Source organism: Poecilia latipinna, unplaced genomic scaffold (genome assembly GCF_001443285.1).
Source record: "Poecilia latipinna isolate Pla-1442-1.1 unplaced genomic scaffold, P_latipinna-1.0 Scaffold1287, whole genome shotgun sequence".
NCBI classification, from domain to species: Eukaryota; Metazoa; Chordata; class Actinopteri; order Cyprinodontiformes; family Poeciliidae; genus Poecilia; species Poecilia latipinna.
This window is the reverse complement of record NW_015113903.1, coordinates 53,433-58,836: the sequence shown is the minus strand read 5'-3', so window position 1 is coordinate 58,836 and position 5,404 is coordinate 53,433. Positions and strand designations below refer to the sequence as shown.

Genomic DNA, 5,404 nt, shown 5'->3' with positions numbered 1-5,404 from the left:
GTGTGTGTGTGTGTCTCAGTGTGTGTGTGTGTGTGTGGTCTCCCACAGAGATAAGAGCTGCAGCGTCTGAAGCCTTTAATCAAACTGAGGAACTCAGTGAAACTCTTAAATATTAAACTGTCAGAAATTATCAAGTAAAATCTGAGATGAAGAAAATAAAAACATAAATCTTTGACAGGCGCCACCAGGAATCTTGGGCACCATGACAAAAAAATTAAATTCCCTCTTCGCAGCTGTTGTTATAATTTCTTGAGTCTATCTGACCATCAGACGCGTCTCAGTTTTAAAAGCTTCCAACTGCCTTGTTCTATTTGGTCCAATACTGATGCTAGCACAATATTTACTGCTAGTTACTGTTACATCCAACAGTCAGCACACAACACAGCAAACAGGTTGCTTAAATGCTTGATTAGTTTCATCTCATTGAAATGTTTCTCCCCACCAGCAACAGTCAGAGGCAACATGCAGAATATACATGAAGCTATCCAGACTTCTCAAAATGCTGTGTGGTTGCATTTCATTCAAGCGGCAGAATATAACTAAGAAAAAATGTTTCCTCCATATTTGTTAAAGCTGTCACCATGTTTGCTATGAAGCAGATAATCTGTTTCCAGATCAATCTGCTGCACCTGCTCCCTGAGCTGCTACTGCTAGCTAAATGCACCGACCAAAAACAACCAATCAGAACCAGGAGGAGGGTCTTAGTGCTCTCAATCAACCTCGTTCACTCACTGCTAAATGTGCTAATGGAAGATTTTATAAAGATTGTTTGAATTTCTGTGAGTAACAAACACATTGCTTTTGTTGTGTAACTATAAAGAGTAGAGAGAGAAAAAAATCCACATAGATTCCCTGGAATGATGCTAACTAGCCTGTCACTGAACACAGTTTACACTGGGACCGGGGTCAAAGGTTAAGCTGGTATCAGGGTTAGAGCTGCTGCCCGCTGTCTCATCTGTTGTTGAGTGTGGTAAGAGGTACAAAGACAAGTTAAATATATGAATATGTTGGTAAATTCTTTCCTTAATTCATTAAATGCTAGTCTGCAACAGACTGGCGACCTGTCCAGGTGACCCCGCCTCCCGCCCGACACCACTAAGGGAAAACGGTTACAGAAAATGGATGGATGAATGGATTAAATGCTGACTATGCTGAATTGATCATCTCACACAGTCTACCTGCCTCTCTTGGAGGAAAAAACTGTTACAAATCGGCCCTCCGGTCTTTTTCTCTCCATCTATGTCTCTATTCTTTGAAAACCTGACTGTTATTTTTCGTAGCAGCATAGTAGGAGCCCCAGTTCTGGTCTTTTACTGACTGCTGCTGAAAACGTCACCGCTAAGCAGGAACGAACCATTTCATGCAGATCCAGGGGCTTCAGGGCAAACATGGATGTGTGTTGTTTGGTCTGGAAGGGGTAACTTTTATTTACTGCTAAAACAATTTTAGAAAAAACAATATGATAAATTTTATAATTGACAGGGCCCCCAATGTTTTTTCAATTTCTATAGGAAAAAAAATTGTGGGAGGAATTGTCCTAACTTTGCCCCGATACGGCGCCTCTGAACTGAGACAAAATGTTTTGGAGAAAAATGGGAGACTTTTAAATAAGAAAAGTCTTACTTTCTTAGGAAATAAGTAAATATATAAGGTAATTCATTAAAATGCAATAAATTAACCAAAGATTATAAATAACATCTGCCTAACGCATGAAAAAATAGATATTTTAATGCTACAGGAAATTTAAGAATCTTAACTTCTCCAATAAATTATTTGAAAAAGTAATAAATGTAAAACTAAAACATTATCCAAAAGGAAAAACAAAAAACAGGTAAATTAATTAATATATTGGGTAATAATGTAATCTTTAATCTAATAAAACATTATCCACTCATCTTCAAATGTTTCAAATGGACATAAACGTTAATATTGTGAGATTTCCTTGCTTAATCCTGCAGCAGCAGAAAGTTTAATGATGTTTATCTGTCATCATGTCTGAGCTTCAGGGAAACAGCAGCAACGGTTCAGCAGCTCATCGGGACGTTTTCATGTTTCTGCATCAAATAAATCAGAGCAGAAGATTCTCTGATCAGGAGCGTGAAACCTGCAGCAACTTCCCAGTTCAGAGGAGGAGCTCTGATCTAATCACAGGACGAACCCCCAACACGCACACACACACACACCTCCGACTCCAAACATCTCTCTGTTTGTAGTCGATTCACAGCAGAGACCACCAAAGAAGCGGCTGCCCCGCCTGAGGTGTCGCCTCACCGGGGGGCCAGGAGCAAACGACCCCCCACCTTATCACCACCAGGACAAACGTCCCCAGCAGGACGCAGCAGCAGAACCCCCACACAGCTGCAGACACGATGAGAAAAGCCTGAATCTGCGGCCAGAGACTGAAAACAGGGCCGCTCCACCTCTGTGAGGGGCCTCAGGGCCCAAACCGGCTGCTGGGCCCCGGCAGGACGAGTCCAAACTATTCAACTACAGCTGGGCCACAAAATTCATTCATTAAAAATGCAGAAATTACAACTTTGGAGTCTTTATCAATATATTTTTAGTTGTATCTGCTCAATAATAAATACATTTTTAAATAAAATCGTTGTCCTCCAGATGAGACTAATATTAGCAGCGTAATGCTAACGATAGGGTTAGCATGCCTGTTACAGGGATTGCTGTTCCTAAATTGAATCTGAGGGATTTAATCTTTCACCATAGAAACATGAATCAGGTTTCCTTGTAGCTCTAAAGCAGAATAAATGACCTGAATTCAGTATTTCTGTTATTAGCAGACATGATATCTAAAATCCGCTGCAGGGAGTGAAATGTTTTGTTTCTCTGAGGTAATCTTCGTTCAGGTGTAATAATATCCATAAACTGGTGGCTGTTAAAGATTTATGTCTGGTGCTTTATGAGATTAACAGTTGGTTCCCTAAAATTATAGTTTTCTTTAAAGAAGTGACTAAAACAGGTTTATGGGTGTTTTCTGCTTCGTGGACCTTTGAGTTGTAGAGACAATAAATGTTAAGCAGCAGCTGCTTCTGCTGAAGCGACTCGAACAGAAACAGAGAAGTTCAGGAGTTAAAGTCCAGAGGAACCCGGTGACCTCAAAACGTCACCCGATTCTGATGGTTCTGGTACAAACCGTTTTAGTTTCTCTTTAGAAAGAAACAAATCAAAAAACTAATTCATAACAACTAAATCTTCATGTCTGTATGAGAATCTGAAGGAGCAACAATGTCTTCCTGATTCTGCGTGCATGAAGCCTCGGCTGTAACCTTGGAGGATCAGCAGCAGCAGTCAGTCCTCCAGGCGAAATGCAAGCAGAGCAAAGGGAGGAAGAAGATAAATAGGAGCCCACATCAGTCGGGCGTCTCTCTCAGATCTGCGAGACGTAAACAAGACGAGCGCTGAAGGAACCTCTTCAGATACAATCTGTTCATCCGATTATTAAAAAGCTCAGATCCTGCTGACTGATCCGAGTCTGCACAGAGGATCTCTTCATCTGTTTCACAAATAAACAATAATCTGCCTCAGTTTGTTTCTCTGAGCTGCTGCTGGACGGTTTGAGCTCCGACTTTAATTTAAACCCTGAACGTCTGAGCCCAGAGATCTCTGCAGACAAAACAGGCAGAAAGTCTTCAAACGTCTGTTTTCCACATTAAAAGGAAGAAAACTGAGTTTTGGTGAAACTATGAAAGTCGAGGAAATTAAATTACATTACTCTTTAGTTAGGATGCTAAAGCTAACATCTCACATGCTGACTTTAGCAGAAGAACTTCTCTGACATAATTATGATATCAACATCAAGAATATGAACACCAATATTAAATACTAACGAGTAAATAGTTAGCATGATTATGCTAACGACGATCAGATGCCTTAGCAACGCAGCATGCTAACGGTAAAATGTGTAACGATCAGAGAAGAAATGAATCAACAGAACAATAATCTGTTACTGGATTTATTCAGTGAAACGTTTCTTTACTGGGAAGATTTGGGGAAACAGCTTTGAACATGTTGATGTATGTTAGCATATATTAGCATGCTAATAGCATGAACAGATACCAAAGACAACCCAGTTAGCAAGCTAACGCCAGTGCTCACAACTAATTTTACTTTCAAGCTTGTTGAAAACATGGAGCAACTTTATAATTAATTATAAATTAATGTACATTAATGTAATTGGTAACACTTTATTTGAAGGGGGTGAATAAGACTGTCATGACACTTTCATAAACATGACATAGCACCTGTCATGAACATGAATAAGCCTTCATGAATATTTATGACTGTTGTCATAAAGCGTCATTCGGTAAATTATGACACTTTTTATACCAAGTTGACATTATTCAAAATGTCTTTGTTATGACAACTTAACATCAACCAGGAAATCATTACTGTTTAAACTTTACCTTTAATAACATAAAGTTACCTAGTTTTTAAAGTGCTATCAGTAATACTTTTATAACAAATTTATATCAGTAATTATTTCTTGGTTAATGTCAAGTTGTCATAACAAAGACATTTTGAATAATGTCAACTTTGTATTAAAAGTGTCATAATTTACCGAATAACGCTTTAATTACAACAGTCATAACTATTCATGAAGGCTTATTCATGTTTATGACAGGTGTTATGTCATGTTTATGACAGTGTCATGTCAGTCTTATTCAACCCCCTTCAAATAAAGTGTTACCTTGTAATTTAACGTTTATAAGGAGGAGAATCAGCCGACGCTGCGTTGATCTGCTGTCAGTTAAACGCTGCAGGTGTTTCAGGTAGCAGGTTTTCTGCCTGTAGGCCCAGTTTAATCAGCTCAGGTTGAGATGAATGGAGGTTAGAAGTTAAACTGCAGTTGAAGGTTGACCTTTAACCTGCAGAGCCTCAGAAGGCGGCGGCGGCGGCCCGGTTTGCAGCCGCAGCCTCGGTGCCGCTCATTAATCCGTCCACACGTCATGTGTTTACCCCCCTGCCAGCACAGCTAAAATTACCCTGCATGCATCTGCTTGTTCCTGTAAAGCGCCTCGGCTCGCTCAGACTCCTCGCCGTCTGTAATGACCCCTCCCCCCCGGAGGCCCCCCGGGGCCACGGCTTCACTTCCTGCCTCAATCACAGAGCGGAGCGGCTCCCGGCCTCCACACGCCGCTCTCCTCTCGGGTCAAAGCTGCTGCTGTTTCCGTCCCGCGCCGTTCCCACCGTGACGTCGGCTCCCAGCAGGGAGGAAATATTCAGAGTCGGCTTACAGTGGGGTCAGAGGTCAACACTGGGAGGGAGCTGGTTCCCAACTGGAGCAGAGAAACAGCAGCTGAAGATTCCCAACAGGAAACCATCAATTAACTGGCTGAGGAACAAATGATGGGATCATTCAGAGAAGATCCTGAGAAAGTTTACTGGAATT

At 41.0% G+C, this 5,404-nt stretch overlaps 1 protein-coding gene and 1 long non-coding RNA gene across 2 annotated transcripts in view; one reads left to right on the top strand and one right to left on the bottom strand.

Moving 5' to 3' along the window:
- Positions 1-5,404, bottom strand: part of lamc1 (laminin, gamma 1) — a 70,962-nt gene that overhangs the window by 50,260 nt on the left and 15,298 nt on the right. The gene's annotated exons all lie outside the window — the stretch shown is intronic.
- The window catches only part of LOC106961314 (uncharacterized), a 20,430-nt gene continuing 18,023 nt past the window's right edge, over positions 2,998-5,404 (top strand). Inside the window, exon 1 of the long non-coding RNA XR_001427748.1 lies at positions 2,998-3,008. This is a non-coding gene — a long non-coding RNA (uncharacterized LOC106961314). The remainder of the gene's footprint in view (positions 3,009-5,404) is intronic.